This window comes from Taeniopygia guttata, chromosome Z, assembly GCF_048771995.1.
Source record: "Taeniopygia guttata chromosome Z, bTaeGut7.mat, whole genome shotgun sequence".
In the NCBI taxonomy this organism is placed as follows: Eukaryota; Metazoa; Chordata; class Aves; order Passeriformes; family Estrildidae; genus Taeniopygia; species Taeniopygia guttata.
In genome coordinates this window covers 20,452,050-20,475,069 of record NC_133063.1, presented here as the reverse complement: position 1 = coordinate 20,475,069, position 23,020 = coordinate 20,452,050, and the positions used below count along the sequence as shown (strand labels likewise).

The 23,020-nt window shown below is 35.5% G+C and overlaps 1 long non-coding RNA gene across 1 annotated transcript; it reads right to left on the bottom strand.

The window, feature by feature from the left end:
• Positions 1–15,887: 15,887 nt before the first annotated feature.
• LOC140681895 (uncharacterized) lies at positions 15,888–22,079 on the bottom strand. The gene is made up of 3 exons (XR_012053113.1): positions 21,948–22,079; positions 16,475–16,519; positions 15,888–16,376 (listed from the first exon to the last, which is right to left on the bottom strand). It is a non-coding gene; the product is annotated as an uncharacterized lncRNA (long non-coding RNA).
• Positions 22,080–23,020: the final 941 nt, after the last annotated feature.

Here is a 23,020-nt window from a genome sequence, read left to right as displayed (position 1 = left end):
TATGACCAGAAGCAAAAAGACAGACATCAGAAGTCTAACTAATTACATATTTAAAATGAGATTCCTTGTAAAAATAAGGTACTTGTGTTTGAAAGGCAGTAAAAATCCTGATGGAGAAGAAAAGCAAGGAAACATGCAACTAATGAGGGGCATAACATCAAAGACAATGCAGGAAATTATATCACACACTTCTATTTAAACTACACACCTATAATCTCAGTTCTATTTTTTAATTTTGGGAGTTTTCTCTATTACTTTAGGTTAAATGTAGTGTTCTTTTGGGGGTCAGTGCCTGTCAGTACAGAAGGTGTAAAATTCTCAGCACCTATAATTCTAACAAAATTGAGCAGTAAGAATGGATCACTTCATAGAGGGGAAAGAACATTACCAAAGTCAGAGAAAAAAATCTTAGTGAATGTACAAGGTTGTTTAAAAAAGGAGCACATGAATAAATACATCCTGAGACTGGCAATGTCAATTTACCTTGTTTTTAGCTGGTAGTCAGCTACATCATTATATAAGTATTGAAAAGGTAGAAAACACAGAGAATACGATGTCTTCTCTGCAGTTGCCTTAGAATTACATTTTTTCTTACCCTGAGTGGTCTTCCAGTTTAATGCATCCAAGTTTTCCATTTAAAACCTTTCATTGGAAAAAATGGCAATTAATTCACACCGAAACATGTAGGAGAGAACACGTGTTGAAGCAAGAATAGACTTTTTATTCTAGGAAGACTATATAAGAAATATCAGAATAACCAGAAGCATGGCAAAAGGGGCATTTCCTGCAGGGAGAAGACCCATGTTCAAGCTCTGTTTCCCTGGAATAAGAATGAAGATTTCATCCTCAGCCCTTTCCCAGGAAGCCCTCAAGGCTATCCATTACTCTTGATGGAACTTTTTCAATCTCAACTATTAGAGCAGCTCTATTTTGTATAAATTGTATTAAGTATTCATGGAATTTTGGGTTTCAACACCAGGGGTTGGTGTCCTAATCACCTGGCTATTCTAGGAAGACATGAGATGGGACAGAACATAGTAGGAATCATATAATAAGACTCAACAGCTTTCCTGTATTAAGCTCCATGCTTCATCATCGCCGATCTCATTAATGGGAGTCCTGACACTTTTCCAAACCTGCTTTACCCGGTGAGGTTTTTATCAAGTCATTGGTGGAATTGGTTGAAATATTTTTGGCAGACCCTTCTTTTTTCCCTAGTAAGATGATAAGGGGCTTAAATGTAATGAGAAAAGTCACAGGACAGTGTAGAAATAGCAAAACATTTTTGAAGAACATAAGTACTTCCTGGAAAAGTGTAATTCTAAGGATATACTAAAGTAATAAAATGTTTACTCTATTTAATAAAAAGGTTTAAGATTAAAAAAAAAAAACCATAATAAAACTAGAAAAGACCCCAGAAAGATATTGCTGAATGCACAGGCTGTCTTGGGTGTTTACCTCTACACATAATTTCTTTTTTGAAGAAGAGATATAATTCTAAAGTAACTGTAAAGGAAAGTCAATAAAAAGTAGAGATAAGATTTTGTTTTGATAAAGCAAAGTTTACTTGTAAATTACTCACATACTAAATTTAAAATTACATGGAATAGCTTCACTTTGAAACAATGTGGAGAGTTTTTGCTGTTCTTGCAAACTTTCTTTAGAAATGGCTTTTTTAACACCACAATAAAGTAATATCACATATGCTCTTGCAATACAATAAATATTTTAGTTAACAATGGCAATAGACAAATGAGAACTATGAGAGTTCAGCAGTGTAGAGCACAAACATTCATGCTTACTGACTTACGTGGCCTTTTTGTACATTTTTTCACTTTCACACAGTTTTTATGTGTCAGAGTCTTGACAGCTCAATGATTGATTCATTCACCCTACATGTGTAGCATTCTCTGCAAAGACATCAGGTCAAACTCTTAAACACAAAGCTGGACTTGACCAAAGGAAGGCTCAGCAGATTAAAGGCAACCATTATTCCACCTGAAGGTTTTGCCATGCATGCCAAGCAGGGGAGAGCAAAAGTGTACAGGAGAAGAGGAGCCACCAACTGAGAGGGGAATGGTAAAATTAAAAAGAAGGGATGATTGTTGCCTTTTTTCTTCTTTTCCTTGTCCTCATAAGACCAGTAGTGTGAAGTACACACTACACAGCTCATGACCAGCGGATGATTATGCCCTACTGTGGTGTCCTAATCTACATGGCAGCTGGAAGAGGGTACAGACTTGGAATGCTACATCGTTGAAATAAGCCTTAAGGTACACAGCAATTCATAAAAGACATGTCCCATCTATAGAATTCTGGATCTTTCCAATATCTTCAGAGCTAACAGGAGCAAGGAAGATGCTGTTTCTGCAGAAGGATGTCTCAGTAATCTTTGCTTTATAAATGCCTAAAATCATAGAATAGTTCCAACTGAAAGATACTTTTTCAAGGTCATTTAGTTCAACACCCTCTGCAATAAGCAGGACACCTTCCACTAGATCAGGTTGCTCAGAGCCCCATCTAACCCAACTTTGAATATTTCCAGGAACAGGACATCGACCACCACTGTGACAGTGTTTTACCATCCTCATAAAAAATGTCTCTTCCTATCTAATCTAAATCAACTCTCCTTCAGTTTAAGACCATTACATCTTATACTGTCATAACAGGCCCTGATAAAAGGTTTATCTCCATCTTACAGGCTTTAGAAACATTTGTAGATAATGCTGGAATACATATTATTTCTTGTCAACATTGTAGCAAATGTTAAAATTTATCTATCATATTATAATAAGTTTCTAGCTCATATTCTCCTTTCCAATATTCAGAAGGATCTTATAAAAGATAGAAAAAAACACTGGTTGTCTTTCTTAGTAATTTTTGTTCTCTAGATGCTCTTTTTAAGGTTTCATCGTTTCAAAAGAGCATTTTTTTGTCCAAATCAATTCTATTTCTCATATGAAGTTTATGATAAACCATAAATAACAAATATATTACAGTTTCCTAATATTATATGACATGGGATTTCTTTCCAAAATCCTTATTTAAGGAACACTTTAATTTAGTGGATAGAATACACAAGGTCAGCAAAATAAAATAAACACTAAGCATTACCATAAAGTCTTCCCTCTGTAATAACTAGATCAACAATTTCTGTCATTATTGATTTTTTTTCTCATTCTTTCTTCATGCAATTCTAACAGACCTGTCACACAGAACATTTGAGATGGTAATTTTTTATTTTCTTATGATACTTATGGGTTGTCTGAACTTATACAAACCAAAAATACAGCCATGTCTGTCTCCTTAAATAGTTTTCTGACCTCTCTTGATTATCCATAAAATCATAAAAATAAAAACACGTTCGAAAATTGAAATTAAAATTAAAATAGTCCTATTATGCAAAAATATTTTTTAATTTTTATGTTCTGAACACACTTGGTACATATGACAAACAATGAGAGCAGTTTCAGTGGATTAAACATAAAGCATATCTGATCTCTGACATCCATGTATCATCTCAGTAGAGATTATTATAAGAATTGGGCAAAAGTTTTGAAGTTCTTGTACTTCTAAGTGAGTTGCATACTGATATTTTTTTGCTTTGAATTTCAATTTCAAAATTTAGTGAAAAAAATCAAAAAGAAAAAAATGTCAAGAGGGAAAATGAACTGAGAATCAGTGGTACTGTAATTTCAGGTTTTAATTGCCAACAAAGTGTGCTGGCTTATGTCACTATTAATGAAGAGGAAAAAAAGGGTGTTTTACCTCAGAAATGGAGCATGACAGTCATGACCTATGAAAGGCAAAATACAGTTTTTAATCTTTAGAACAAAGAGCATTTTTCCTGCTGTATTTCTGATTGAATAGACACATTACTGGATATCATGTGATTTGCAAATTTCAGTTTAGTTCATCTGAAAAATATCCCCAATCAGGAATGTTCTTTTTCTTTCCTAATAATTTTGCTTAACTCCCAAATTAAATGTGATTCAAACTTCCCTGACAATATGCATTCAAAATCAAATTTTCCCCATTAGAGTTATCTGCAGTTTCCCACTACAGTTATCTGCAGTTATACGCCAATTGACACATGACCATGAATGACTACAGAAATGATGAGTAAGGATCATGATAATCAAGTAATCAAACAAAAAGAAAAATTATATAGTAACAGCTTCTTGTCTGGTACTAATTTCATTGTCTTTCCCCTTAAATGTTTTCTTTGGATTTCTTTTTAGCATTCTTTGGATGCATCTTGCAAAACACTAGACACCTTACTCTCAAGGAAAGCTTTTTGTGTGTGTGTGTGTGTGTGTGTGTAACTTGAAGGAATACCAAGAAAAGCTTTTATTGTGTATATGTAATCCATATGTAAAATTCTTACAGTAATGTTATATATAAAAGGGCTAATAAAACAGGTATTAACAAGCTGAGAAATGCAAGCACGTATTGAGGTTCACAAAAAAAGGACATGATAACCCATTCATGATCTGATAATTTCATAGTCTTACTAAAGTTCAGGGCAATATTAAGAAGACTAAGCTTATTACTCAGCTCTGATGCTTTGAGTCAGAGTGCCTTTGACTGAGTGTCAAACCAAATAGCCCTTATCACCATTACGAAGTGACCGATTACCATAATTTCTGATTTGAAATTTTAAAAGTATACCATTTTAAAAGAAATAACAAAAAATTCCAATTATGGATCTGGAAGCTGGTGGATCTGTGTTTTCTAGCTCCAACTCTCTTCAGATAGCTGAAGATATTTCTCTATTTCTCCTTCTATACCCTTTCTGGTGCTTTTCTGGTTTTTCACTCATTCTCATTTATTTGTGAGGGTCCATCACAGTCCGCCCCACCTTGCTTATATTCACAACTGTAACATAAAAATGTTCCCCAACCTCACTCTATTATTTCCCCTGAGCAAAAGCAGGAAACTTCAACTCTTAATCCCCCACACAAGAGAAGAAAGGAGTGACCATGTACATTTTTTCTTCAAGGAGAAAGACAATTCTGAAATGGTCTGAAAACATCAGCATTTATCTCATATGTGCTGACTATAAAATATTTGCATTTGACTCATTTCCTGGCAACAATATATCCTGGCAAGCAATGCAGAAATGATTAATTATTTTCTTTTCATGTTCAATACAAGTTTTTATTACCTCAAATGAAGCCACTCATTCCTCATAATAAAATGTAGAGAAGAGTAATAATAAAATGCAGCAAGATTTAAAGAAAGGAAGGATAATTTATTTTGCCCAGTTTACAAATAAACCCACTATAGGGTGTGTTAAAATTTGATGTGAATATAATTTCTCCTTAAAATTTACTACTCAACGCTTCCTATTGGTCCCTACACAATGCATTTGAACATAACAGTATTAGCTATAAAACTGTCTGATAAAATAATGTTTTAAATTGCAAATATCTGGCCACCTAAGGCCTAGGCTTTTGTATAAGATAGCTCTTAGCACAACTTATAGCTTTGGAAGCCTATGCCTGTGAATATGCAATGAAAACCCCCCAGTAATTTCAAAGTCCACTTCCAAGCAAACAGTTACAAGTCTGATTCCTAGCAGAGGAAAGAAGAACCTGAAGACCCCTATTACCCAAATCTTGTGTTTCAGGTACTCAGACCAACAAATCACCGATGAGATTTCTCTTGTTGGAACTCAAAATGTCCCTCAGACATTTTTGGAGTTTCCAGGCCTGGTCGGAGGCATTTGAGGCCCTGGAAACTGCTGTGATTTTGAGTTTGAGCCATGGAATGATTTACCGACTTTGCAGGTTGAACAAGAAGTGACAAAAGTTTAGATATTATAGTAGAAGTAGTTACAAAGTAGAGGTAAGAATTTTTTAGTATTGAACAAGGGGGTTTTAACACATGTACGGGGGGGGGGGGGGGGGTTACTTTGTACATGGGGGTCAGAGGTTTTAAGATGGAAGAATGTAGGCCGGTCCTGTTTCTCCTCTTACTTCTTCCTTACCTCCATGTTCTTGATGATGTTGGCACTTATGGATTGGTTTAGAATAGAAAAGCACCATTTAATATAGGTGGTAGGTATTGGGGAAAAACTGCAAACATGTATTACGTAATGTATCATACAAAAGATAGCAGCAGCCAGGGGCGGGGAGAGAGAAGAAGAAGACAGCAGACAGAGAGGGTGTCAGGGGTGTGTGTGCCTCTGCCTGAGCTTCTGACCAAACCACAGTAGCCAGAGAAGACAATCCTTTAGATAGCTTACGATAAACTGCCTTGAGACCGAACAACAAGAGGCTGCTGAGTTTTCTTTGCAAGCACGGGTTGGAGGAGAGACTTTACCACCACACGGAAACCCTGAACCAGGCCGGGGTTCCGACAAGTAACCAATTGGAATGAAAAGTTGTGATCAGACTCCCACTTAAGAAAGTGAATAAGAGAGACAAATGGACAGAGATAGAGGCATAAGGAGAGAAAGGAGGGAGAAAGGGAGAGAAGGTGTAGCAGCAAGCAGACATAACACTAGTAACAGATAACTAGATAACAGCAAAACCACCTACTCCATTCTTAGTGTTTGCAACCCCAGGAAAGAAAGCCAATTCTGAGAAGATCATACTGTTCAAACAACTGGTTGATCACCATGTTCATGGTGAACAGGCCACCTCATGGCAAAGAGAAGCCTGGTGAGGGAACAAAAATGAGACTTGGAGTAGTAAGGAACTGGGAGGTAGGCCAGCCAGGCATGCCCTACACATTCAGCCTGACATGTGGCCATGACTGCTTAAAGAGTAAAAGTGTGGAGGAAGAGAAGTTAAATAAGGCTATGCCAGAAGAGTTAGCTCAGCTAAGATCTGTCACCAGGAAGAAAAACAATTTTGAGGCAGAAGACAGTGTGACTGGGTAGGAGCTGCCATTGTGGTGGAGAGAACACGGTCTAAACACCATAGAAAAATCAGATAGCAAGCATCTCAGTCTGGCTGACCCCAAAAAACAATGAACAGCTCTGGTTTTGACCTCTCTCAATTCTTTTAAAAGTTAATTAGGATTTTATTTTAGTATTTCTCAGCCTTAATTTTATTCTGTAATAGTCATAGTACAAAGCTTAAATATGTTACTTTCACTTAATGGTGTTAAAGTTTAACTGTTTTCTCCCTGTCAGTTTAGACAATAATTTAAGCCCTTGTCGTCTGTTGAAAAAACTTTTATATTAAAAAGTGTCAAAATGGATGTACAAGGTAGAAATGACTACACATTTAGATTCCTAGATCTAGACCATTAGGCTACAGCTTAATGGTAAACCTACAAGGAAGAAATTTCCTTCCTGCTAAAACTCGTATCAAACTAGTTTTGTGGCATTTTAGAACTCAATCAGAAAAAGGCATTCTATTGCAGAAATAAGATTACTGTGCATTTACCCAAACAAATCTTTCATTGTGCAGGGCTGCTGATACATCCAAGTAAATACTGCAGATTAATAGTCCTGTAGCACAATCATTGGCTTTGAGGCTCTGGTGCATGCATTATGTGTATTTTGTGGTAGCTGACTTTGAACATGCTGCAATTTTTGGCCACAGGCAAATCAAAATGGAAATTTTGGGTAATGGGTAAAAGATCACACATCCCTGTAGAGCTGAAGCAGAAAAGAGAGTTTTAACTGGGGCTCTGATTTTTAAGGGAGAGGACATGAAATTCCTTCCAGGCCACCACTTCTCCCAAAAATGTACTGACAGTAGCAGTGAATTATTTAAACATTTATTAAACTATTTCACAACAAATAGTAATTCATCAAGTGCTCTCTTGCCTTGTAGTAGTCTTAGTCTAAGAAGAAAATTATTAGCCAAATGTGGTTTTAAGTATTTAAGATATCAATTTAGTTAAGATCTAAAATATATATTTATTCAAAGTTTACCAGGAAGTTCTCTTACTTTGTACAAACATTAGAAAACAACATATCTGCATATATCAATATTTAAAGTAGTAAAGATTAATTTTTGGTTGATGAACTATATAGGTGCTCGAATCCCCAGCTCAAGAAGAATGATGTCTGAACTCAAATGATTTCAGAAGGCTAATTAATTACTTTATTATACTAGATTACACTATAACTATATTACACTATATTACACTAACAAGAACTATCACTAACTAACTAGAAAACCCATTACTCTCTTCTGAGAGTCCTGACCACATGGATCCAATTGGTCAATGAATCCAAAACACCATCACCAGAATCCAATCAAGCAATCACCTTGGGTAAAAAATCTCCATACCACATTCCACATGGGCACAAATAAAGGAGTAGCAAATGAGGTAAGGATTGTTTTGATTCTCTTTTCTCTACTTCTCTCACAGCTTCTCTCAGGAGAGATCCTGAGGAAGCTAAGTATCTCTCTGTTCAGAGGGCATGTGAATACCACAGAACTACTTAAGTTTCATACATGCAACTGTGTGCAGATACGCTAGTCTGTTGGGCACTCAGAAAAAAAAACCCAAGACAATAGCAATGTGTTCTGTTAAATTAATAGAGGTCTCAGATTTAACATACTACATACTAATTTATGCCGTTAATATGGCTGAAATAGGTCCATTCACTTTAATTTGCAAAAATAGAGAAAGAAAAGAAGAAAAAATATGTTCTTAGAGCCATTTCTCTTTTTCACATTCTTGCAGATGTCAAACAGCTATCTCTCAGGCAGTTTTCCTTTCAGTTTCTTCACTTTGCTAAAAGCTTTGACAAGACAATTTTCCCCCTTAGATAAATGCTTTTATTTCTTACTCTCCTTACAGCTCCCCACCTCCTGTGCAGCAAACTCCTTTATAAACAGCGGGATAGGGTATGAGCAGGGAGATATTTTCATATATATTTTAACCATAATGTAATTTATTAAAAAATAACCTTGAAAATATTATACTTTGTTTTACTGTTTGCCTTAAAATATTTATTTTGTGCACACAGAGTTTTTCCCCTTTTGTTTTCATGTAGTCTTTCCCTTCCCTTCCCTTTCTCCCTAGAGGAGAAACCAGTAAAGTGGCTGAGTACTCAGAAGCTCTGGGTCCCCCATCTCAAGCTGGAAAACACCTATCAAAAGCAATGCAAAAGACCAGTATTTCTTTCATACAAAGCAACAAATTTAATTCATTTATTATTTCACTGATGCAGTGGTATAACCCAAAGACTCAGCACTATCACTAGTGGAAAAACCATGTCAATGAAGCCAAGAATTAGTATTATATCATTGTGAATGAGTATTATGAATAGCATGGGCATAAGGAGTATTAGCAGATAACATTGGTAATTCTTCCAAATGCTTTAGTTTCATCATCTTAACATCCAGCCTTTTTTGCTGTAAATATTGAGAGCTAAAAGCTTATATGCAATTATAAGACAGAAAAAAACTCCTAACCAAATTGACAAAGGCTTTTGACAAGTAGAGACAAAAAGACACAAAGAAAGACAAAAATATCTTCAACAGTCTGCAGTAGATTTTCTTTTATCATTCTTTAAGTTACTTATTGCAACCAGTGTTAAAGCGAGGAGTAAACTATCCACTTTTTTCTCCTGTGGGGAGAGGTTTGTTGTTCCCCTTAGTTCTTTCTCTTTCCCTTTCCCTTTCCCTTCCTCCTCCTTTTTTTTTTCTTCTTTTTCCTTTTTTTTGTTTTTCTGCTTTTTCTTCTTCCTTTTTAATTTTTATTTTTTGCTTCTTTTATATTTTTCTCTTCCTTTCTCCTTTTCCTTTTCTTTTTATTTAGCCTTTTTCTTTTTAACTTAGCTAGCATTTTTCTAGTACTAGCAAGCATGTTTGAATACTGTGTCACTATTGAATGCTCTCTAATTGCTCACTCACTGTGCACAGAGACAAAGAAGTTTCTAACCAAATTTGAATAACAAATTTGAGGAACCTATGATCAGGTTAAAATTCTGCATGTATAATTCAGTGTGAAACATTAATTTTTATCTTCTGGGAAAGGTACTTATAGGATAGCACAAAAAAAAAAAAAGGAGAAAGTACAATTTTGAGAAGTACTCAGTAAAGACAACATTTGAGGCTATATATGCATTTCAACAGAATTTCTATGCTTTATTTAGCAGAATACTGTTGCACAGATGTTAAATAGTTATTCTAGTTTGAGGCTGAGAGCCCAAGACTCTGTTCTTCCAACTAATTACTTTAATTTTACAATTAGAGCACAATGCTCTCTTTTCCCTCCTCCAAGCACTCCATCTCTCCCCTCACTTTTCCCATGAGTAAATCCTACATGATAAGCTTGATCAGCCTCTTATCCCCCTAACCCACTTGCATGCTCCCTTTCTTTCTATCAGGAAAATAATTTTCTCTGGTTTTACAGAGAGAATATGCTTGAAGGAGAGAAGCACATAATCTGGTTTTTTTTCCCCCAACAGAGTTCTGATGATAGTGAATTGAGCTTACTAATGCAAGCATTTCTTCATTTTGTGGTCAAGAACAGGAAGATTTTAAGAAGAGGGAATGAAAAATAGAGAAAAAGTTTTGGGATTTTTTACCATTATGGAGAATACAGCATAGCAGTCTGACCAGAATTTCTAGGAACCTAACAAGTTTGTACAGAAACAGACAAAAATAGATTAAAAACCAGGTCTGTATCGATCTACAGATAACATAATTTTATGACAAGGCATCAGTCATTCAGAAGGTGTGCCACAAATGTCAAGAATAGCATAGCTGTCATACTGTCAGCTTTTCAAAAGCTGATTTTTGTAAAAAACAGAGGAATTTTTTATATCAAGCAAACAGATCCCCAGAAATCTTCTAAGAATAGAGTGCAGACAGGGTAATAAGTGTATCTTAAAGTTAAAACCAAACCATTTTTGTACATGGGTTCTCCTTGTGCCTGACCAGAGGCTTTTAATTATGGATATTGACAGCTCATTTCTAAAAGTTCCTGTACAACTTTGACAACCAGAGTTTCCACTCTGTTGATATGAAGCTGACTTTTTTGAAGGTAATATAGGTTCAGTGTAATGCATTAAGATAGATTTGACTCTTTAATATTTATAAGATTAGCATTTATATTAGACCATAATGAGCTCCAATTAGTATCATTCCAGTCTAACCTAAGGTCTATAACCCACTTTTCCTACATTTCAGACATCATTTTCAAAGTTAAGATGGAAAAGAATTGATTGATTCATGACAACATTTTTTAGGGTCTACTGGGAAGAAGAATTTCTTGAATGATTGATCAGCACTTTTTCATCTGTCACTTTAGGTATCTTTAATAAGTAATACTTAATAAAAATGTGAATTCACTGCTAATAGCAATTTTTTTTTTTTTGGTTGTTTAAAATCTAAACATTCCCTTGCTTGTCAAAAAGGTCTTCAACGGAATTGATTTCTCTGTTGCATCTTCTTCACAGGTAAATTGTTAAATCACTTGAAACCTGAAGGTGTTGCCAGGTTGGTATCTAAATCAACTTATCCCCATTATGACACCCTGTGCTCTGCTTTAATCAGCAATGCTGTGACTGATCGGAAAGTTATTTTTGTAAGATTTTCAGCTTGTATATCTAGCAATCCACCATATATTGATTGAGCCCACTGCACACATTGATATATGCAAACTGAAGCCTGGAGAGAAGCTGATGGACACACAGAACTGGTGCTTTATAAAAAAGACATGGTGAATGCCTGCTAGAGACAGGGGGATGGCAGATAAAAAGAAGATATAAGAGGGATATTAAACTCACAATGTTGCCAGAAGGATGAGCCCTGCCTAACTTGAGAAATCAGCAAGCAGGTAAAGATAAACTTGCAAAGATAATTATAAACTATGAGTTTTTCATCAGGTTGTAAGTTTACACAAGAGTAACTTTCCCTTTATGTATTGCAGTCCAAGTAAGGCTAATTTTTTGGAAGTTTTTAAACAGAAGAGAGTTGTAAGTTAGATACAGCATGGAAACTGTCAGGAGAATATAAATATGAGAGGTATCAGAAATTGATGCATCTGAACAGTGATGAAGCAGAAGAATAAGACTGAGTAAAGATGGAGCTACAAGAGGTTAGTGTTTGAGTGCAAATTCCTCCAACTCGTTCATCTGGCCTCTATAACAGCTCCTTACTGTAAACCAGCCCAGAAACATATTCTGTTTCACCTGAAGAACTACACAGAAACCATTATTTCCATATCAAAGGAAAGCATATTTTTCCTAATGTTCAGCCTGTAAATCACAAGTGATTTACCTGCTAATGTCCATAACACAGATTTTTTTGTGCACTTGCAATCCAATTTACATTCGTGCCTTCAAGCAAGGTCTCCTCACCATTTTTAAGCACTTTACCTTTATCTAGTGCAGTTCCAGTGTACACCAATCCAATAACAATTCTATGTTTTTTTTACATTCTCACTGCTATAGAGTTTAATATATAAAAAACTTCATAAACATAAATTAAATAATGATAAAATCTTTTCATGGGAGTTACATTAACAGATGCTGCTCTGCCCATAGGAAAGATACAATAGATGCCAACAGTTAGTGAAAGCAAAGGTTGAACTAATATTCAAAATCTGACCCTTACTCTACCTTCTAGTAATTTCCATCTTCAATTCAGTCCATGATATCAAGTACCCCTAAACAAGTGCTCAAGTCAGTTCACAGCCAGTAGGTACTGTTCCATAAATAATGATGAAACATCTTTTCATGTTTCTGTTGTATCTGCAGAAAAAATTAAATGGGCATATTTTTAAAAAAATAACCCTTCATTCTCATGTTTAATGAAGTCATCTCAGTGACTTCTACCCTCTTGCAGCTTTATCCCTTTCCAGGAAAGGTAATACTTCTCCATTTCAGCTAGCAGTGCATCTTCGCTACTTCAATTTTTCTGTGTTCAGAAATTGTAAAATCAATTGACTCAACATGCCAGGAGCAAAGGAAGATTATGCAGGAACATAAGTGAAGGTCCTCAAACAGAGACAGGTTACATAATTCAAGAATAATATTTCTGCAAACCTTGCCCACTAAAGCTTCATGCACATGTTGATACACTAAAATCTTTCTTGTTTCACCCACCAGCTTTCGGAAAACTGAGCTATGTCAAATAGGCTACACGCATTCCTGCAGCTGAAAATCGACACAGAAATGAGAAAATATGTTGCTCATAATGTACTGGAAAATGGAAAAAGAAACCAGCCCCAGCAATAACAAAAGCCAAAAGCCAACTCTTAGAAGATAAAAAATATAATATGTCAAGACTGGAAATTACCTATCTGAAGCAGAAATAGAGTGAAGCCTTAAATATTCACAGGGATTATGGTTAAACATAGTGCATTCAGGATACATAAATTCAGGGCATCATGCTATTCAGATGTTTGAATTGTTTAGAAGACAGTAATTTACAGTTGTTGAGGTGTTTAGGATGTTAGTTGCTCCTTCAATTGCATACTTGCCTCCCTATCCTAAACTAATAGAGGTACTCAGTCTTCAGCTGACATTACAATGAGGAAAAAAAAAAAAAAAAAAAAAGCTAAATACTGAAATAAAAATCATCTGTAATCTTCTGAATCTGAGAGAGGATCTACTGGAGGATTGTGAGGATGATGAGGGAACTGAAGCACCTGTTCCATGCAGGTAGAGCTAGGCCTGTTTAGCCTGAAGAAGAAGAAGCATCTGAGAAGGGATCTTAGAATGCATACAAATGTCTTGAGGGCAAGTGACAAGAAGATACAGCCAGACTCTTTTCAGTGGTATTCAGTGGCAGGACGCCAATGAGCACAAACTCAAAAGTTCTGTCTGAATAAGAAGAAAAGTATCTTCATTTTGACTGTGATCGACCATTGGAACAGGTTGCTCAAAGAAACTGTGGAGTCTGCTCTGGAGATAAACAAAGCCCATCTGGACTAGATCCTGTGCACATGCTCAGGGTGAACCTGCTCAAGCCGGTTCACCCTGAGCAGATTTGAAATAGATGATCTTGAGAAGTCCTTTCGAACCCCAGCTATTCTATGGCTCTGTGATTACAAGTACATTTAATGCCATAATGTCTAGAGGCTCTCTCAGAGCTACTCCTGCTTTCCTAAAGGATGTAGCAACAGCCAAAATGGTTTGATCCATCTGCATATTGCAGTAATTTTGTGACCACTATTCTCTAAGGCAGGCCTAAAAGTATGAATTTCTGACCAGGAGATTCAGTTGAATCTCAGGGCTTTCCAGGAATTGCTCTCAGAGACCTTTGGTAAGACTTAGAGCTGAGTGTACTTATCAGTGATGTAGTAAATATAATAACAGAAGACAACAAAAATATTATTTGTTTCTGTATATAGTACTAAAAGAAGAATTGAGAGTAAGACCTAATAACAGGTATTCTCCACGTCAATATTTAGTGAATTTTTAGCTATTTTAGTTGGAAAGTGTTTTGCTTTTGAAAGGTTTTGTTTTTTACCTAAATTTCTAGATTGGTTTTTTATTTGCTAAAAATAGAAAAGCTAAAATGAATATTTTATTTAAATACAACAGATGGATTTTTTTCATCAAGAAAACTTCCTTACATTAGAAAAGAGGATTGTCTTGCTAAGCAAAATACATTTTAAAAAACCTAAGTTCATTTTCCCACTTGAAGCCAAATGAATACTGCTAAGCTATTCTCTATAAGGAAAATATATTTTCCAAAATGGGTACATCTAAGTTAAGATCGGTCTTTGGGTTCTGCTTTGAAAGCTACTACATGGTAAGTTACATGACTTGTATAGCCCTTTGGATATAAAATCTGCTTAAAGGTACAAAACCCAGCAGTGATTTGATCAAGGATCTGGTTTAAAAATAAAATATTTTCTAGAGTTACAATCACTTATTAGTGTTTTAAATAAATAGGCAGTCTTCTCTATTTCCTAAAGCCCTTTTGGGAGATATTTTGTCCAGAGAAGCATTTCCCAGAGGGTTTTTTCATGTCTGGAAAGAGGGTTATTCACAAAGTACTATTTATGATTTTTCTTCAAGGTATATTCTAGTTTTTAGACATTATTTTCTGTGGAAAAAACAAATAGTTCAAGACAGATTATCTTTAATTTCTAAACCATCTAAATTTCTCCTTGCCAAATGACAAGTAAGTTAATCTAATGTCTGAGAGTTATTAAAAATCATTTGTAAGTATGTCTGAGACTCATGTCTCATGTAAGTATTTGAAAATATTCAGCAATGATCAGATTGCTGAACTTTCAGCACACCCTGGTTACTGGTAACCTTGGCACTACACACAATACTTTTGCATAATTTTCCAATAAAACCAGGAAATCCTTAATGTCAGGTACTTGCCTGCCCTAGCTGGACTCCAAAATGAGATCTGACATGACTTCAGCAAGTAAATGGAAAGTTGTTGACCACATTCTGCAACCACTTCAGGATTTCTCTCCAACTTCTACTGGGTGATTTATCAGAGTGAATCAGTAGATACACTCCTAAAAGCCAAGATTTTATCACTTATTCATTTTATCACATATTCCACTTCATGTCCAAAGCCCTGAAATCCCTCCTTTTATTACTTCAATGAGAAAACTACTCGTTCAGAAGAAAATTGCTTACTTCCTTAATCTTAAATTACCAATCCACATCATCAGGAGCCTCCCACTTTTTTTTCTGAAATTATCTTCTGGATGTTTTTTTTTCCTCAAGGACATTTAACTAAAGGATATGTAGCTAATGAGTTATTTCAGAATTTGAAGAATAGCAGTAGTCTACAAAGGAAAATTATATTGCAGCAGGTGGGAAGAGATAGAAGAAAATGGAGGAGAATCAGCTGTGGTTTCTGAATTTCTTGCAGGTGTACAGATCAGACTGCTCTGAAGAGTAAAAAGGCACTTACTGAAGTTTGTGTTACAGGTCAGACTGTTCAATGTAATTCCCACTGTGAAAGGAAAGAGAAATTTTCCAACCATTTTAACATATATGATTTTATTTCACTGCAACACAACTGGGAATAACATGTCCATCCAAATGACTTGCATGAGTCAGCAGTAGTCTAATCACATCTTATTTAGGTTGACAGGTTATGCGGAAAAACAGTTTAATTAACTCAAATCCTTTTCCAGCTCAGGAGCTGTATTTCCATTAGCGTGAAAACTGGGGATATTTTTGTTGTAGTGACTGTGCATAAGGTACTCAGTCACAAAGCTGCATGTACATCTGTCTCAATGCCTTCTATAATGTAAAGTTCTTATCAACAGATTAAAAAAAAAAGCATAAAAACTTTCTTTTTAAAAGTTAGCTGAATGATCTTTTCAATTTTGTAATTTTCAAAATTCAAATGTGGAGTGATCTCTCTTCAGTTTTATTAACTAAAAGGTTCCTCAAGATCATTAGGTTGTGTTTGGTTCCTATAATTTTGTTCATGATGAATGAGCACAGAATTCAGGAGCAAATGATCCTAGATAATGAATTTAAGGAAAATTCTTCTTTATATACCGTAGTTTGCCATTAATATTCCAAATGTAAGTAGAGGTACAAATCAGTCATAAAGGATACTATTTTCTTGCAATCTTGATTCATGTCTCTATGAGCCACTTTTGCCTGCGAATATGGGAAGAGAAAACAAAGAAAAAAGGACTATTGAAAGTGGATGTTAAAAGATATTTCAAACTGTAGTGCTTTAACTCCTTTTCCAAATAGAAATGTTCACTGCTGTATCAGTTGAGTTCAGTATCATTCTTGACTATTGTGAATCTTGTCGAAATATGTAGATAATTTTTAGCTTTTTTAATGTTATGCTTGCAATCTTATTTTCCCTGTGAAGAGTATAGTGTAATAATGGTGAAATCAGCTTGCTAAGGTAAAATTAGTATTTAGGAGAAAAGACTTTCACACAAGAACTGACAAAATAATGTAATAAATTAAGCATTTATTATGAGAAGTCATGAGAATTATTTTGTCAATTGTCAGCAAAACATCAAGTATTTTCATGTTAACTTGGAAATAGCAGTTCCCATTAAGAGATCCCAGCAGCTGAAATCCTGCAATTCACAAGTAAATAATAAGAAAAAAAACCCTTACAAAACAATATCGCTTTGTGTTATCTAAAATACCCTATGCATGAGTTCTTCTCTTTAATATCACCATTTTGTTTCACACTGATGTATTTAATGGCCTCATTTGTGTATTGGTTCACATTTTCATTATATTTTGCAATTTAGCATTCTCCCTGATTGTGTCTCATTGAACAGATGCACTACAATTTCTCTGCAGCAAATTCTATGATCCTTAATTAGATGTCAATATGTTTCTTGTAATGCTATTGTGAATTGAACACATTTTTAGTTACATGGACATTAATTAAAATCATATGCTGAATTGTTACATCTTTTCAAGCCAGTTGGAGAAAATATTTCTGGTTTACTTGAGAGCTGTAAAACATTCAATTTTATTTCTTCATTAGTTACTGTACTGAAGATTCTATCCCATCCTACTTCAAATGACGCAGTATATATAAATGTGCATAAAAAGATGCCCTGCCCTGCATGCACAGATATAAGTGCTAAACAATGCCTTCAGTCATGCTCCCTTAAATGGAAGATGACAGCTTCTCTTTGGGAGATGAGATGTATATTTGTTAAACATGACAGAGGGAAGGAAAGACCTAGAATGTACCTTCTTCTCAGGAGTCACTGCTTATAAAGGGGGCATATTGGAGAAATAAATGTGACTTAAAATCAAAGAAGTACCAGGTCTGTAGTCCCAAACTAAGTGCTACAAGAAAATTTTAGAAACTTCACTGTTGTTGACAGATAGGAGGAACAGAGGGAACAAGAGTAGTACCAAGATCTTGCATAATCATTGACATGATTTATATACCAAATGATGTAATTTTTTTTTTCCCTGTAGCAGAATCAGTTTTGATGGGCAGGAGCTAAGGATTTTTTTTTAAAAAATCCATAGCAGTAAATTTTTGAGGAGATTTCAAGCAGGTCTCAACAGAATGAATGGCATAAGGCTGGCATAAGATGTGTGAAATAACTGTAAACAGCTAGTGGGATGTGAGCTAGTGAGAAAAAGAGCAAAGAACAGCTTAAAATATTAAGGCAAACTAGTGAGAACCAATATTCTTCCCTATTATTGTAGGTGGCATGTCCTTCCAAAAACACCCTTTTGGTTAGTATAACATTTATTTCTGCATCCTACTCAGTGAGAGCAAGTTTTTCCTCTACTTTTTAGTTGCCAAAGTTTCCAAGACAGAAATTATGAGATTCAGAAGGGAAGCTGAGGTTCATACTCTTCTTTTTTGGTGGAGGCTCACTCCATGGAAAATATTGCTGCAGATTACAAAGGGGCAGAGAAAGGTAGACGAGGTATGCAACAAAAAACCAAACCAAACCAAACAAAAGACAACAACAACAACAAGAAGAAGAAAAAAAACCCCAAACAAACAAAAAAACCTCAACCCAAAAACTACAAAACAACTGAAAAACCGATCAAAAGAAAACAATGAGAGAAAAGAACTCCATGGATCCATTATTTAAACCCTCCATGTCAGGTAAAATGAGGCTGAACTATTCAATGAAACGGTTCTCCACTACTCCTTTTTATTCCTCTGCTGTGACAGCCCCTTTTTGCTCAGCTCCTCTCCAGAGAGTTTAGTTAGTTAGGTGTAAGGTTACTCCAGGAAGAATCAAGGACCTAGAGGAGAGGTAAATTCTGCTTTTTCATATGATTGTATCACACATACTACAGTATTTAAGAAACTTTCAACAGACAGGCCAAGGATCTGATTAGGAAAGTATAGCTGAACATAAAGAGTAAAAAGAGATTAGTCCAAGCCTCTAAACAAGCCCACCAAGCTCACAGGTGTTTTGCTGCAGTGGGAAGATGCTGCTAACTAGAGTACAAAACCAATATTTTTGCAATTTTTTGCTCACTGTCCTCCCTTACCCCTCTCCCTATGCAGCCCTGTAAGGAAGATTATAACTAGATCTTGTGGGGACATTCTTTCACCACTTTCCAGATTAAAATTTGAATTTTTATGAGGTGGGTATTTGCAAAATATATTCAGAAGGAGAAATGGAAAAAATTTTATTCATCCCATTTCATTGTTATTTTAGCGAAATGTTCAAATTTTTAGCATTCAGAAAATACAGGGAGACTTATATGAAAACAAAAAAATTATATAGACAACAGTCTTTTTCCAAGTTTCAGCTTGTAAAACTTAGAGAGACTGCAATTTCTCCTCCTGACTTAGCTCTATTTTCAGTGAGAGCACATGCGGTTCTAATGAGTGCCATTAGGTCCATGACAAATTTTCTGTGTATCAAACCAGCTTATGGTAAAACACAGACTTCACAAAATTAAAAATAGAGTACTGAGTTCTTAGGAGATTGAAAGGCAAACATTCTGAACTGTGAATAAGTAATTTTTTTAAAACCTGTAAGAAATCTCAAATTTAGAGAGGAGCTCAATTTACATGCAAGATTTACTGCAAATTTTGAACACAAATGTCATCAAAATGTTCACAGAATTAGGTTACACAGAAGACAAATTCTGACTGAAGACTATTATTTTCAAGTATCACATAGACAGATAGCTAAAGCAGTTATGAGTTTAAAGTCTGTGGATCAAGGCTTGGATTCATATTTGAACATATCAAAAAGTCTCATAACAGCTCCCAAGGTTCTGCTGATTAACCCAGTAGGATATTAATTAAGGAAACATCTGCCATCCATACTCAGCATTGTCTTTCACCAATTAGGAGAGATCTGGGTAATTCAGACTTCTGAAGCCCTTTTTATTCCCCCCCCTTTCTTTTTCCACTGAGAATTAAGTCTGTACAGCACTGATTGAAATAAGCCAGTTTACAACTAAAACATACTGCAACACCTACTGGATGTAGGAGAACTGAAGTGAAAGGGAGATTATAATTTTAAAAAATACTTCGAGCTACCTGACCCACTTTTCTCAAGCTGACATCTTCCTGTTCCTGTACTGGAAGAACAAGCAGCTAGCTAGTCCCTTCCCAGAGAAAAGGCTCTGAAGCAAAGCAAAACAACCAAACAGTTTAGAGAATCTCCACACAAAAAAAAAAAAAAAAAAAAAAAAAAAAAAAGAGTAGTTAAGGAGAAGAGGATTAATATCTTTTGAAGTTGAATACAAGGAGGTCAAATTTAGAAATAGGTTAGTCACTTTCCTTTAGTGTACTTGCCTTCATATGATCTTGTGGCGCTATGGAACATTGAAGGTGACATTTGTTTGACTACAAAGGTACAGTGATGCTTGTGTGACATCTACTTTGCAGCAGTTTATACATTTCAATTAAATATACACCACAGCTCAGCAAATTAACAGCAGAATTTTTTTATCCTTCTTGACAGAGGATAGCCTTACCAGTTTCACTCCCTTCCATCTTGACTCCTCTAACCAAAGCCAGCAAACACTGAAGCCAATTACGCCTATGTAAACCTTGCAGAGACCTATCACTCTCCCAAAGCTTCCATGTCATCTTTCTTGCAGTCCATGTATTTCCCCCTTCTTCAACCTGCTGCAATATCCAGCGTGTACTCCCACACGGTCACAGTTATCTCTATTTGGACTCTATTGAGATGACAAAACCTCCAACTGACCAGTGGCAGACACTTCCCTTATGCTTTCACACTCACTGTCTGTCAGAACACGGGGCTGGAAAATAACAATTTAATTTTCATGTTTCAAAAGTAACCTTAAAAATTCTCCTCTGCCATGATGCTTGAAAAAAATTGTCCATGGTTAAGCAGCTGGTGTGCCAAGACCACTGCACACTGTGCCAGTCAATTTCCTCTTATTTTTAACGCTCCCCTTGCAAGACCAGCCATCTGTTTCTTGTTTTATCCCTTGATTGCAATCTTTTGGGGATGGGTTTATTTCTGTACATTTAGCACCAGCCAGACTGGGGTCAATGAACCTAGGCAGCCCCATTCAGTAGTTTATAAATACATCATCTAGCCCTTCCTACTGTAGTGGTGGGGATTGGGTATATTTTCCCTTACCATTGCAATGGGAAGAAATCCAGCAATTTCTTCTCAGTTAATTTTTATTATTTTTTTAATTAGAGTCAAATAAATGCAGAAAAAAATGAATTTTTAAAAAATTGTTAAGTATTAGAGGCCATGAAGTAATAACATTTAAGAATATAATTGATTGCTGAATACCAAATAACTGCAGTGAACCTTTCTACCCCACATAAGAACACTGAATATTAAATCAATCTATGCCACATTAGGTTTGTTTCTTAATTCTTAATTACCACAAAGAGAGATTACATATTGATCTGTGATTATCTTTACAACAAAAGAAGTTAAAGTAGATAAGAACTGGAATAAAATGACAAAAGTTGGGAGCCTTGAAAGACATCTAAAGGGTTTTATTTCAGTGGTTGCAGTAAGACTTCCTTTGGATCAGTGGAAGATTTACAAACTAGAATTACAGAACTCATGTAGATTGTACCCATTACAAAACTTATGTAGATTGTGCCCTCTGGGTGGTGCCATCCAATTCATTGCTAAATTGCAGGATGCATCAAACAGATGCCATGCCTTTCCAAATTAGCTGTCATTGCTGCCACCAAATAGATTACTCTTTTTTCCCTGCTTGTTTCACAAAGCCTTTGTTCTTCTGCTTTGCAAAGTATGGGTATGGCATGTGGCAGATTATTTTGAAGAATGTGAATAGACATTCTTATTACAACAGAAAAAAGTGAGACAGGGGATTTCACACATTCTTTTTGCCTTAGAAAGCTTGAATGTAGTTTCCCATTTTAGCTCTTTAACTATCCAGAAACAGGTAAGTCTGTGGTGAAGCTGTACTAACTCCTTCACCTGAAAATTTTTCATTCTTTTAGGCAATGCTAAGTAACTTTTGCCACAAACTCTACTCCTCTTTGGAATAGAATTATGTGTGTTGTTCACCAGCTCATATACTTTTCTGCCATTTGTTCATAGCCCTGTGTATTTTCACAGATACAAACCCTTGGAATACTTACTTTATAAAGGCTTGAGGGAATCAAATATTTTGGTGAGTATTTCTCAGAACAGAAAATCTTGCTTATTCCCAGATATGCCGAGAAGATGAAATTTCTTACAAAATTTCTCTTCTGAAAAAGTAGGCTGGAATGGACTTGAGTTTCAGAAGTTACATGCTGAAGAGATTGATATAATAATCAGAATTTTGCCTTGAGGTGAAGAATGGTCATTAATCACCTAATCACTTATGCATACAATATTCCCCAATTTCTAAAATGGTCCAGTAGGAAAAATGGCAGTGTGGTACAGCTGTTACAGGCAAACAAAAAAGATAATGCAGTTAAAACAAAAAAAGAGATAGAAAACGAGAGAGAGAGAGAGAAAGAAGTCCAAGTTAGTACAGAAGAGAGATTGAGAAAAAAAAAGACAATCAGCAGTTAGGCTGTCATTTTATCTTGCTGTCATTCTCCATTCATGAAATCCAAGAGAAAAACAGTACTTAAATTTAAAAATTTGTTCCTTAGATGTTTGCTGGGATTTCAGGTCACACTATGAAAGCCACTTCATTTTAAGAATTTTCAGATGATTATTTCTTTTGTATCGCTGGGATCTCTCAGCTGTTTTGCATCTCACCTTCATGAAAAGGAGAGGCTAATAAAAATTAATCATATCCACACTTGTACAAAATTGTGCAATCTGTCACACAAACAAAAAGACCTCAAAACATAGGTGCACAGTCCTGCAGGGTTTTATTCAATTAAATCTTATTTCCCCAAAGACAAGTCTAGAATAGAGTTCATGTTATTGCACAGAAGCAGTATGCACAATCCTTCACATCCGGAGTACTCTGGAGCAGAAATTTAAAAGTGCAAAGTTATGTGGTGCTTGCTGTAGTAACAAATGTCTGCTGGGGATCTATAGGGGAAATTTAGCTTTGGCAAGACTAATAAAAATTTACTAATATGCTAATACTTCTCCACCTCAAACATTCATCTTTCTGTAGGTGGATAGGGACCAACAAACTTGTCCATTCCTGATCTAAACCAAAGAATAAGCCCAGAGATGAAACCCACTGTACCAATAAATATTTTTT